Below are 15,000 nucleotides of genomic sequence, written 5' to 3'. Positions count from 1 at the left end.
GTCCAATCGACCTACTGCACGTCTTTGGGATGTGGGAGGAAACCGGAGCACCCAGAGAAAACCTATGCGACCACAGGGAGGACATGCAGACTCCACACAGAAGGCACCCCAGCCAAGGATCAAACCAGAGAACCTCTTACTGTGAGGCGACAATGCTAACCACTGCACCACCATGGCCACCCACTATCTGGTCAAGAGTATTTGGGTTAATAAAGTCCAGGAATCATTGTGCCTGTGAGTATGAGGCAGTGTATGACTTAGGCATAATTGCAGTCCTATGATTTATTTAGAAAGCTTCTGATGATACTGTGGCTCATTAAATGAAAGTTTTAGTACCTTAAATGTGTTAGCAATGGCGACAAGAAGTTTGTATGCACTCTTTGTTACAGTTCTGAGTCTGTTTTTGAGTTGGGATACCAGTCAGGAGGATTTCCCAAGGTGACAGTTTAGTGTAACATCACTTTCCCACAGAAATCAGGAGTAATTGGATCAGTTGTTTTCATACCAAGAAAACAGAAAAATAATGCATAATTTATTACACTTGGTTCCAGAGTCGATAAATCAGGAAGCTGTACTTTACATTTTAATTACAAATTCATACATTTTCCCCTTTTATCTCCTTTTTTACATATCAGATATCATGTTTGAGCTAAGACATATTTACTATAAGTTTCACTAGTGATATCTCAGAATGTACATTCTCACATTTTATACACTATTAAAATCAGCATTACACACACTTAATCTATTCCCTTACCCAACCTTACTCTAACCCTAATTCACAAACATGCACACATCCAGACACACACACACACACACACACACACACACACACACACACACACACACACACACACACACACACACACACACGCACACACGCGCACACACACACACACACCCACACACACACACACACACACACACACACACACACACACACACACCTACTGCACATCCCACTAGCCTGTTCTGATGAAACACACACCTGAAAAAACATCCGTTTGATAAAATTAACATATGAAAAAAATCACAATACTTCCACCTGTTAACCAAACCAAATATTGACAATCAGAACCCATAGATACATATCTATCTATCTATCTATCTATCTATCTATCTATCTATCTATCTATTTAAAATATCAACTTACCATTACGTCAACTTTCATAACAGCAAGACAACATTGTTGAATGTTTACAATCATGAACTCCCGCAACATCATATTTTCTGTCCAGGAAAGTAACCACTTGACCACCATGGTGAACTTTGCCCCTTTCTCTGTTGTAGTGCGATGTTGGAGTTGCTATATTTAATTGGGGGGTGCAGCCCTCCATATGTGGGGGGGGGTGTGAAGCCCTCCAATTCAGTGAGTTTAATTTGCTTGCATTTCTAATTTCATTGCTGGTGGCCAAGTGGCTACTTTCCCAGAGAGAAAATACAATGTTCCAGAAGTTTATGATTGTAAACATTCAACAATGTGGTCTCACTGTTATGGAAGTTGACATAATAGTAAGTCGACGTTATGAAGTAGATCCATATATATATATATATATATATATATATATATATATATGTGTGTGTGTGTGTGTGTGTGTGTGTGTGTGTGTGTGTATAGGTTTACTATCAAAATACGGAATGTCACAATGTTTTTTGTTTAAAAGATCGACCAATAATGCTGATTTTTGGAAGTTCATTTAAAACAAATGTTGAATGTGATAAACACAACGATCAACATTTGAACTCCAGAACTTCCAGATTCAAAAGTTCATGTTTCCGTTTACTTTTAGCATGGGAACAAATGCCCCTGTACTCCTCACACTGTCTGCATATTATATATATATATATATATATATATATATATATATATATATATATATATATATATATATATATATATTTATATATACCATCTCCAAGATTGCACTACAGTGCAGAAAAGGATAAATTTCCCAATCCACACTGAACCGCAATCCCCATTTAGAAAGTCGACTTCATATTAGCAAATGTATATTCACATTCACTAATATAACTTTGACCACTTCCAGTTCATTTTGAAAATAAACATTCAATCAACCTGTATTCACCTATGTGCCAGTCCATATTTTGATAGTAAACATATATATATATATATATATATATATATATATATATATATATATATATATATATGATCTAATTTGCCTGGTTGAATCACGTAATCATTGATAAGACAAACACTAACAATTTTACATCAGTAATGATTAATATATCTACCATTCTGAATGTGATTCTAGAATTAACCTTGAATCATGCTAATAAAAAACCATATTGTTCATGAAAGAGCTTAACCAGTGTTTTTATTTATTAAAATACGTCTTTACCTAAGCTGTGTTGGTTGGACTGTTCTTTTATATTGTAATAAAAAACATTTTCTTACAGGTGTAAGCCCCCCATGTGAGATATTGAGTCCCTCACATCCCTTATTAATCTTATAGCTACAAACAAATGCAATCTGAGGGTCATGCTGCTCAATTCTAGAAGTCTAAATCTCAAAATACACTCACTCGAAGCACTCCTTAAAATGGAGAACATCGACATTTGTGCTGTAACAGAGACCTAGTTCAAGGCAGCAGAAAGTACCGCTGCACTACCGGCTATAACTCATTCCACACCTTTCAGCCCCAGAACATGGACCAAAGCTCCAAAGGTGGTGGTGTTTCCATATTCATAAAGGATGCACACACCTCCAGACTGGTAGCCCAACATAACTCATCAGAGATACTTCAGGTGCAGCTAACATTGAGTAAGACAGCAATTCAGGTCGTAGCCTGCTATAGGTCCCCAAGCATGTCCCAAGACTCACACTCCACGTTCCTAAGCACCCTGGAGAATATTAGGGTCCAACCTAACACTCTCATACTGGGCGACTTCATCTACCACTCCATTAACTGGGAAAACTACTCATGTACCAATACACTGGCCCAACATTTCCTGGAATTCATTAATTCCAATGCCCTGGACCCCAGTAGAGGTAACAACATTCTTGACCTGGTCATTACTAACATAGGCAACCATTGCTCTATACCAATAGTCAACTCCTCCCTGGTTAGATCTGACCACAAACTAATCACCTTGGAAATCCACATCCCTCCCACCCACCCACCCACAAAGGTAACCACCATGGGCTCCTAAAACAGAGGTGGCTAACTTCATGGCACCTATGCAATTGGAGAACAGCTCCATGACTGCCAAATCATACACTAATGCCCTGTACAAACACGTACACAAATGCATGGATCTCACCATACTCAATAGAACTAAGACACTCTCCTCCAAAAAAAAGAAGCCAATCTGGTGGTCCCCTGCCATAAACAAACTCTACAACAGAAGGAGGAAACTGATTCGGAATAAGGTGAAGTCCCAAGTCTGGAAAAACTCCCTTATCAGCCTCAACAAAAAGTTGAGATCCCTCATCAAATCCTCTAAAGCTAGCTATGAAAACAGAATTGCAGCAGATAGTAAAGACAACTACATAGCCTTCTATAGTTATGTAAAAAAATCTCCACAGCAATACCCAGATTTGCTCGGAGCTGTTGCACAATGGCACCTTTTATGCCAAGCCAACAGATATTGCCAATATACTGGCTGACAGATTCAGTGCCAAGTTTACCCCTCTCTCTCCTACCAAAGGACCAATCACAATACCAGTAGATTACCAGGCACCCAGTATTACTGCTGCACAGGTTAAAACAGCACTGTCCAAGGCCAAGAATACAGCTCCTATGGGACCTGACAATATCCCTGGCTGTGTTCTACATGAACTAGTGAGTGAACTGGCAACTCACTTCAGGCTTTATCCCTACCAAATGGTGGACTGCTACAGTCATCCCTCTCCACAAAGCAGGAGTGACTACAGACCCTAGGAACTATCGCCCCATTAGCCTGATGAGTCTGATATGCAAAGCTATGGAACGCATCATCATGGACCTAATAAACAAGGATATAAGGAATCTCCAAACTCTGGATCCCACACAGTTTGGTTTTGTGAAAGTTAGATCATGCCTGCTCAACCTGTTTGACTTCTATGAGTCAGTCACCAGAGCTATGGATGAAGGCAAGGTGGTTTATACAGCCTACCTTGATCTGGCCAAGGCCTTTGATACCATTCCTCACTCAGGAATCATAGAAAAACTCACTAAGCTAGGCATTAACCCCTATATCACTAGGTTGCAAACTGGCTCACAGATAGAACTCACAGTGTGAAAGTGGCTGACTCCAAGTCAGACTGTCAACCAGTCACGAGTGGAGTCCCACAGGGTTTGGTCCTGGGTCCGCTCCTATTTGGTATCTACTTCTCTGATGTCCAGGCCAACACAAAGGGACTCTGGCTGACAAACTCTACGAATGATTGCAAGTTGGGAGGCATAATTAACTTTCCAATTGATGTTGACATCCTACAGAAAGGTCTCACTGAGACCAATGACTGGTGTCAGAACCATGGCCTTAAGCTCAATGCCAAAAATATGTCATCATCCCCTTTGGGAAAAACCCGGTTCCCATGAATTACCACATCGATGGTAGTCCACTGAACACAGAAGGTGTTATAAGAGATCTGGGAACACAGATTGACAGCAACCTCTCTTTTGACCACCACATTGCCACTGTGGTCAGAAAGTCCTTCTATGTAGCACATTTCATTTCTAAGGGTTTTGTATCCAGGAAGAAAGAGGCCATTGTCTCCCTCTACTCTTCACTCAATAGGCCAATCATTGAGTACAATGCCCCATTTAGCATGCACCTCAGTAGACACCTACAACAACTGGAGAGGCCACAAAAGTACCTCACAAAGAGGATCCTAGGACTTAAACACATGTCCTATATGGACAGACTCAAAAACATTCAACTATTCTCTGTCTTATATTGCCTACTTAGAGGGGATCTCTGCTTGACTTACAAAGCCTTGTCTAATCCAGCTCTGTTAGAAATGCAACATCTAAAGAAATCGCAACTCCTCCACACTACACACTCCAGAGACCTCAACCTCATTACCATAATCAACAGAACAAGCTGGAGGGACAGGTTTATAACCCAGAGACAGCCCGTGCTATGGAACAGACTTCCCATACATGTCAAGCAGAGTGCCTCACTGGCCCTCTTCAAGAGAAATCGTGATGAGTGGATGAGAAATAGAAAATTCGCCCCAGGGATCTCTCCAGTGGCTCTGCTCAACAGAGGCACTGGGAACTAAGGTCGGGTGGTATGATGCCAGGGTACATGCATGGGCTAGGCTTGTAAAGGCTCCAGGGCCATTAGTCTAGTACACACCTATGAACCTATGAATCTATATACTAACTCTAAAATCTCTGAAGAAGACCAAAGTTGAATAGATGAAAATGCTTGACCATTTTTATGTAGCTGGCATCCTTTTATGTTTGGAATTTATAGTCTCCATTTTTATATGACACCTGGAGTCTCCATTTTATTTACTTCAGTGAAGAACTAACAGTCTACAGCACATTGAGGGTTGTTGGTGACTGTTTTGTTTTACAAGTTTTCTTTTTAGCTGCATGGCATATACTGATTATAGTTTTCCTGACTCGCACATTCCCTGGAGAAAAGGCATATTTCCTTAGCCAAGAACTGTCAGTTTCACACATCCATCAACAATACAGAGCTTAATTAACACTCAAATTGAACAATGTCAGTGAACCCTTATATATATATATATATATATATATATATATATATATATATATATATATATATATATATATATATGGATTCACTTCAGAAGCTCGAATCCCCAAAATCTCGAATTTCATATAACCGAGACCAAAAGATCGAGTTTTGGAAACTCAAACTTCTGAAATGAAACCGTAAAAAAAAAAAAAAAAAACCTCAAACATCGCTTTTGCAGGGGGGGCTTCACCCCCCTGTGACCCCCACACCCCCCCCTACTTAAATATACCAACTCTGAGATCGCGCTACAGTGGGGAAAAGGGAAATCTCCCATTTTGCACTGTATGCGGAAGCGCAAAAAGGGAGATTTCCCACTTCCTGTCAACACCTCAGAAAAGATAAAAACATTACGTGCACACAGGCCATACAGGAATCCTTGCCTCTGTGTGCACGTAACGTTTTAATATAAGTAAGGTCTTATTTTTTAACACTTTACATATTCGATTTACTGAAATCTCGATCATATGGTTTCGACCATATGAAATTCGAGATTTCAGTAATTCGATTATGTGAAGTGTTCCTATATATATATATATATATATATATATATATATATATATATATATAGCGTACTGTGTTAAGTGTCAGCCGTGGGTTGTCCCCTCTGCAGAAGAAGCCCTAGAAGAACATTAAAGTTCTTTTTTACTATGTGATTATTCAGAAAAGGTAAAATGTTTTTTTTTTAAATAATGTCATTGTATAATAGCAATAACCATTCTTGTGTGTGGGTAATGCTGAATGGTTGTCTTTGTTTGATTGCTCGTGTTTTACCCTGATGAACAAATCATGCCTGTTATGGATATATCCAGCATTACCCATATCGAGTCATAGGTTATTGCTGAAATGAATGGTAAAAATTGTGTTTCTCCTGTAGAATCATGCCACCAAAGAATGGATGGCACTGCAGGTGTACAGGCAAGAATCAGTAAGTTATGAGTTACACAAGTGAATTTATGTTTGCATAGCCCTAAAATGGCAGTTTACAATAAGGCAACATACTGATATCCCTCAGCGGAAAAAAAATCTCATTATGAGAGATATGTAGATAAGGTCTCTGCTGCTGTTTGTTACAATCCTTTACTGGCCAACATATGGAAATGATTGAAAAAGGATGCATGCCAAAAAATCCATGTATTGTGTGATTCTGGCAGCTGCATTCTCTACAAGAGCAGAAAATAGTTAAGCTGCCTGCTTGTGGAAGCTGGATAGCATGGTGTTGAGATAGTACAGGGTGTTATACCATACAAATAAAGTGCTGGCATGACAGCTATCATTCACTCCTCCTGTCCATTATGCAGGCTGTTACAAGTCTTTTTTTTCTTTATTTTCTCTCTGTGTCATGCTAGCAGGTACACATCTCATCTTTGTGTACCTTCTCTCCTGGACAGTCGGTGTATTATTACATGATAGAAGGCATTCATCCTCCCTTGCCTTCTCTGCCTTTTTCTTCTACCTAATCTCCACACTCATCTCTATCTCTCCTCTCAGCTGTATTATTGTTCCCTAACTATAACGTCCTTCCATCCAAATGTCACTGAATTCCTAGTATTAAGGTGCTATTCTGTTTTATACCAGTTGTGATATTTTACTGACATATCCTGCTTGCTACATTTTGCTGATGTTTATTGAGCTTTTTGTCCTAGTTCACTGCTGAAAAAAGGGTCTTGCACCCACACAGATTCCCCACAAAAAAAAAAAACAATAAATAAATATTTCTAAAGTAATGAGGGCTGATGACATTTTTTATTGTTTTAAGGTTAAAAGGCCATTTACTGTTCTGGTAATGACAAAATGAGAAGTAGTTGCATTTGTCTTCAGAAATCCCTCGTATTGCAATATTCATAATGTGACTGATTATTTCAGTGCAATATGGAAGGCATTCAGTTTTATATCTAGTAGCATGATAACACGGCAAAGTGGGCGAAGTAGCAGAGAATATTCGTTCATCTCACTAGAGCACATGATATGACAACAGAGCTGAAGATATTTTCGAGGATTTCTTTAATTTTTTTTTTCTGAGACATGACAATATAATGGATGGAAGATAGAAGGGGTTGTTCATTTAAAGGCCACATGCTATGGTCATGGCAACATGGGGGATGATGAAAAGGGGTACAAAGTGCTTGTGCTTGGGACACATCAACAATGGAGGAAGGTGGAAGTTGCTTTCATCTGCTGGTACTAAATATTTAACATATATCAGTTACTGGTGAGAGGGAAGTTTTATTAAGAAGTAGAGCACCATGAAGATACCAGTAAGCCCATTACAGAAATGGCCACCTATTGGTATAATTACTGCCCCGGGGTCCTTAAAAAGCAAAAGAATATGGAAGCTTGAGTCATCAGAGGAACATATCAGAGTAAGGAAACTGAAAGTTCAGGTGTGCAATTGATTAATGGCTGAAAAAGACAAGAGTATATTATAAAACCTTAGTACAGTTTTTACACATTAACTCGGTTAATGGTTGAGGTATCAGGCATGACAGAAGACATGCAGTGCTCAACAAAACCGTGTAGATTTGTGTTGCTGAAGGCTGGACAATTAAAAGCTCTGAAATGCTACCTGGTCATAATCAGAAAATCTGACACATAAATAAAATGTCAGTTTCCTGATGTGCAAAATGTATGACAGAAAATAGGGCACAAATGGGAAAACGTGCACCTAATCGTTTTATCAGAGTTTGAAGAAGGAGGAGGCTGTGACACAAGTGTGGCTTTTATTGAAGGGGAATTTACAAAAATCCCTAGCAGGCTTAGTAATATAAATACAAAGATAGCTAAAAGTTATGGGATGTCCAACCACAGCAATGTAAGACAACAGTTATCTGCAAACTAACTTAGTTTAAGGGGGTTTAAATAGTTTTATTGGATAGTGCAATGAATTTATAAGTGAAAGGGTCTAGAAGGTAAATAGCATGTCATGCAGGTCATAGAATCTTTTTTTTTTTCATCGTACAGGTTATGCAGGTGTGTAATCATAGTGTGTAACACTGTAGAATAGTCTGATTAAAGCATGACGGATATGCCTGTCATTTTGGCAGTTATACAGAAACAGAAGAGGTGAACTTTTTGTACTGAGAAAGTGGAGAGGTGTGTGGAGGAGGAAGAATGAAGAACAAAAACCAAGAATACACCCCCCCACCAAGAAATTAACAGAGATGCCGTAACATAGAATCATCATCATCATCATCATCATCATCATCATCATCAACAACAACCACTTTTCCCCACTTTCTACATGGGGTCAGGGTGTCGTCTCAACTGTTGCCATCTCTCTGTATTCACTGCCAGTCTCCTATCTTCTTCAACACTCCTGCCTGACTGTCAGAGGTCTTCTCTCACACAGTCCATCCACCTCTTTGCTGAATGCTCTTGGTTCTTCTTGCTTTCTTCCTGTCTGTCATAAATCATTTTCACCAGATTGTCTTCTGCTTTTCTGCACATGTCACTGAACCACCATAATCTGTTCTCGTTTACCTTTTCTATAACTGGAACTACTTTTCAATAGTGTGCATCATAACACCCATCTCAAGCACTTCATCTCCATCACCTCTAGCTTGCACACCTGCTCTGCCTTTACTGCCCAGGTTTCTGTACCATACAGTACTGCTGGTCACACCGCTGTTTTATATACCTTATTTTTCAACTTCTTTGGCATTCTTCTATCATATATTACACCTGGCATTCTGTGCCATTTGGCATCATCCCCTCTGATTCTAGCTTTAACTTTCTCATTCAGACTTCCATTCTTCTCAACCACCCCTCAGAGTAACTTAAAGTTGTTAACCTCTTCGACAATTTTGCCTTCTATCTCAATTCTCAACTTCTTCTGATTTCCCCCATTTGCTGCCATTACAGCTGTCTTATCTGTACTCAGTTTCATTCCATGTGCCTTCAGTTTTGCATTCCAGCCCCTATCCTTTGCTTGTTAACTTATGTCAACCAAACAGATGTTGATATTTGACATATTTGTATGTGTTGGCGGATATATATATATATATATATATATATATATATATATATATATCTAGAGAGAGAGAGAGAGAGAGAGAACAAAATATGTGAAACATTCAGATGATTGACTTGTTTGTACTGGTGTGTTAAATGCCAGATTCGCAATATTCTGATTGCACAAATGAAGACTGTATTAAAGTCAACTATTTATGTGAATAAAATATTGTGGTCAATTGCTTTCAGGTAGGTGGTCATGTTTGTTGGGGTATGGACTGATATGGGTAGAGTAGACATTATGCAGGAGTTATTTCTGCTTATAGGAAAATGTCTATCTTGTTCAAGTCAGTGTTTCCATGGAGTTGGCATATTTAAGTCTGGAGGATCTGTGAAAAGCATGCGGGAGAGCACTTCAGTCAGCATAATCAAGCAGCACAAACTGTCATTCCTAGTGAATGAAGATGTATTTCCTGGGAGGCACATTAGAACCCTGCACCTCACAACAAGGTAAATCAATGTACCTACCAGTGCAAGCTAACAGAAAATGGCACTTGAAAATAATGTATGATGCTCTTGTTAATTAAGCAGTTATCACTTCTTCACCTTCACATGTGACATTGTTGACCACTTTAATTGTGCTTAAATAGGGGTAGGGAGAAAGTCTGCATCACCTGGTTGGAGCGCCTACTCCAAAGAATGAGAATTCTCTGAGAAACATGTCTGTCTCTCCAACGTCCTATTTATGTCACAAGCAAAATTTTGGTCTTTTAATCTAGTAGTTCTGAATGGGTGGCCATGGTGGTGCAGCGGTTAGCATTGCCACCTCACAGAAAGAGGTTCTCTGGTTCGATCCTTGGCTGGGGTGCCTTCTGTGTGGAGTCTGCATGCCCTCCCTGTGGTTGTGTGGATTTCCTCCGGGTACTCCGGTTTCCTCTCAAAGACGTGCTGTAGGTGGATTGGACACTCTCTAAATTGGCCCTAGGTGTGCGTGCATGTGTGTGCCTTCTGTGGAAGGTTGGGTGCCGGGCTGGCAACTCAACACTGTAAAACTCCACTGCCAATCATGAGTGGACAGGTGATCCGCTATGGCAACCCCTAACTGGGAAAAGCCAGAAAAAGAAGAAATCTAGTAGTTCTGAATGTTAATTCTGTGCTTTCTATCAGGTTAACTTGAGACTACTACATTATAGTGGGCAAATCTTAGTTCTTTTTAGCTTCTGTATGATGTAATAAAAAGTGTACCAATAAACCTTTTGAAGGAAAACATGTGACCCACTAAACACTGCACGACAAGTGAACAAAATGTATGAAGGTGATTAAAATGAAGGTGATCAGAATTAAAAGAGGAAACAACAGATAAGGTATATAAAACAGCGGTGTGACCAGCATATTAATAATAAACTTATGCCTTGAAATTACATCAGACATGTGTAAAAGAGTTTTCTCCCTCCAGTACAAAGGATCTTTTCTAACTAAAATATGTGGCATACCTCACAATGTGTGGCAGTTGAGAGGCATAAATGCATTCTACCAGAATACAATGGAAATATCAACATTTCTAAATAAATGGTACAAAACTTCTGGCCTTAAAAGAGCATGTTCCTGGCTTCCAAATATACAACATTGCATTTCACTGCAAGGGTCTGTGTCCTGCAGCAAGATTTAGTGTCCTGAAGGCTGTTTTCATCTTTGGGGGGATTCAATGACTACTCCTAGTTTGCAATCAAATGCGAACCTGATTAGCCAGAGGCCTTTGTCATTCGTTTGACATCCAAGAAGTAGATGCCAAAGAGGAGTGGGCTTAACACAGTGCCATGGGGGACTTGTAGAGGGGGCCTCACTGACTGTAATCCTCCTGGGTCCTATCAGTGAGCCAGCTAGCTATACTGCATGTTATAAAAGCTTTTATACCTAGTTCAGTAAATCTGTTGACATTGCCCGAGTGGGGTATTATATCAAGTGCTTTAGCCAAATCTAGATAAGCAGTGTGCACCATTTTCCCCTCATCCATTGCCTTTAGTAATCTTTTCAAAGGAGTTCACCAGATTCAGTAAGCATGACCTTGTTTTGACAAAGCCAAACTAGGATGAATCCACTGCCTGGAGGTCTCCTGTGTCCTTGTTGATAAATTTCATGATAATTCTTTCCATGGCACTGCAAATAAGACTAGTCAGACTAATGGGTCTGAAGTTTCCAAGATCTGAAGGTCCTCCGTTATGAAGGGGGATGACCACCACAGTCCTCCATTCATGTGGCACAAAGCCTGTTTGAAGATAATAGTCAAATAATGACTCCATTTGTTCTAATAAGACATATTTTAGACTGTACAGGAGGCATTATGGGATGTTATTAGGGTCCACTGAGGCTGTGTTCTTGGCCTTAGTGAAAGTAGCCAGTACACATTCCCTGCTTGTAGTTACAGGAGTTATGGTTGAGGGTACCTTTTTTGTGAGATGGTTATGGGTGAGAAGGAGGTAAAGTTGGAACTGAGTTTGTCCACTAACAGGTTCGCTATATCATCAGGCTCTGTGAATGTGGCACCAATAGCCGCCAGTTCAGCACATTGCTGTGTGCTGCCCTTGAGGTTTCTATCACAGCTGAAGAAGACCTTATGATTATCTTTCACCTGGGAGGCTATCTTAACTTCAATGTTAGCTTTGCTTGACCTAATTAGCTCTCTTAATGACCTGTTTATTTGATGCCAGAGTTTTTATCTTTATAGGAAATATCCTTCCTGATTTTTGCCATATTTTTTCCTCTTTTGTTGTATATCCTGTTTAATTTGGGATGCCACAGATTTGCTTCTGTGGCTTGTCCTGGTCTTACTTCTAGTAGATACCGCAGCCTCTGTGCAGCCATTGACATGATTGTACAGAGTTTCTCAGAGCAGTTCAGCATAGTCAGCTATGTTCTTGGGGTTTGGAGGAGCATTGAAGTTTTACAAACAATCACTTAATAAAAGATAATTTGCCTTGGAATTGTTCCTAAGTGTCATTAGTTTCAATGGGATTACAGAGCTGATTTTGATTTCAAAGAAGACAGCTTTATGTTCGAACCTTACCAGAGATGACAAGACACTGAAGGGTGCAGTGTTCTCCCATATTTGTGAGCACAAGGTCCAGTATGTTGGTGCCTGTAGTGGGCGTGTCCACTATTTGGTCAAGGATATTTGTATTTACAAATTTCAGGAGTCTTGCCTGACAGTCTTGCCTGACTGCCACAGGTCTTCTATCTCACAATCCATTCATCATTTTGCTGGACAGCCTCATTTTTTTTGCCATCTTCCTGTCTTTCACAAATGATTGTCACTCAGTTAATGACTTTATTGTCTATCAGCAATGATGCCAGTTGTGTTTCAGGCAGACCTCAGATTAAAGTAGAGCAGCTTATATACAAACAGATGTCTACCTCAGTAAATATTAATATTGACAGTGCCTTGAAGATACTTGACAAGTTTAAAGACTACAGCTATAATGAAATGAAAAAAATCTGCAAATTCCTGTGCAGTGCTGTGTGTTTTAAAATTATAAGTGAAAATCCTGCTAAAACAGCAAAATAGCATGGTGAAATTAATGCAAACAGTATAAAAGACAAATTTGCCAAGGTAGCCAGCCATCTCCATGTTGGAGATTTCTCTAACTAAAGCCAATGAAGTCCAGCAAAGATATGGATGGATTGTGTGAAAGAAGATGTGTGACAGTCCGAGTGTGTGTTCAAGTGTGTAGTACTGGCATACTGGTTAAGGTCTTCACCTTATAGATACAAGCTGCAGAGTTTGATTCTGACCTCAGGTTATTGGCTAAGCTTAAAACGGCCCTCCCGGGCAGTTAGCTTAGTATGAACTGATGAAATAATAGACATAGAACCTCATGGGCACCTTATGAAATATTAATAACTGAAGTTACAATTTTTGCTGTGGGAATATAAATTATGAAAAGATGAAATATTAATAATTGAAGTTACAATTTTTGCTGTGGGAATATAAATTATGAAAAGAATAGGAAAGTCACTTTGTTTCTTAAATGAGAGAGGCAGAGACAGTAATGGACTATAGAAAAATATTCCGAAATAAGCTATGGACATCTGTCAGATCATTTAGCAAAATGTCATCATCAGAGTCCCTGTGTTGGTAGTAAAACTCGGAGTAAAAAATATATATTTTTAAACAATATGTTTTTCATCAGTCTTTATAAGTTTAATATCAAAAGATTGGGCAAGTATAATGTACAAAGACTTAAAATTTGTTACAAATATCTGGAAAGTGAATATTGGGCCAGTAAAGTATAGTTTACCTAGCTATATTAAAACAAACTTTATGCCAGGCCTTTTTTTAAGACTGTGGGTATTTTTCTTTCTTTTCAGGATGTTTTTATTCATACTGTCTCTCTGGTATTCAGGAACTATCATCCAGGTAACATAATGTCAAACTGCTACCACAAATCACTTTGATCACATAACATGTCTCGTTTCTGAACACGAAAGCATTTCGCATATGGAAACCAATTTAACAGATGTGGAATAAATACAGAACACAAGAGAATAAAAAACAGATACATTTTCCCCTGAAACAAGATGAGCAACTGCAACAAAAACAATATGATATTTATAACAAAAATAGAAGGAACATTATTAGAATTTATGGTCATCATAAAACACACAGAAAAGCTATGCAGTGCACATTTTCTCTTGATGTATTTTTTATTGCATTAAAACCAAAAGAATGGTATATCAAAAGGGCAGATAGTTCTCTTTCTCCCAAGGTAACACGCCTTTGCCAAGGATGATTTAGCCAGATTTAATGCAGAGCAAGATAAGAAGTGGATTGGACAAAACAATGCAGTCTGTCTAATGGTGCTGAGATCAGGATTTCCACCTCCCCAGTTCCTTCCTGAGAAAGAGAAGGGATGGCGTGTCATAAGTGAACAGTTGAAATCCAAGAGCATATACTGCTAAAAAATCAACATCCTTACAGGTCCACAGTCATTTAATCATGTTCTGCGACTGTGTATTTACTAAAGGACTTTTCCATGGTTTCTACAACTGAACATGTGAAATAGAAGAGCAGTGACAGAGAAAATGAAAGGTAAAGATGAAGAAAGAAAGAACCAGAAACATTTATATTTTCAGTTTGCAAAAAAATTGAAAATACAGAACATGGCCATTCGCCTGCTGACAGACCATAAATCATCTCAAAAATAGTCTTGTTCGAACAAATTAGAAGATGGGCAGCTATTGTAAAATCATCTTTTTACTGGGCTTATTTCATTGGCAGACACTGACTGCTGGTGTAGATTTATCCTGTAAAATAGTGTCTGAGCTTCTTTCTCT

The sequence above is a fragment of the Protopterus annectens genome, chromosome 2.part0 (genome assembly GCF_019279795.1).
Source record: "Protopterus annectens isolate FY-2018-M chromosome 2.part0, PAN1.0, whole genome shotgun sequence".
Taxonomy (NCBI): domain Eukaryota; kingdom Metazoa; phylum Chordata; order Ceratodontiformes; family Protopteridae; genus Protopterus; species Protopterus annectens.
The sequence above is the reverse complement of the archived record's forward strand: the minus strand, read 5'-3'. Positions refer to the sequence as shown.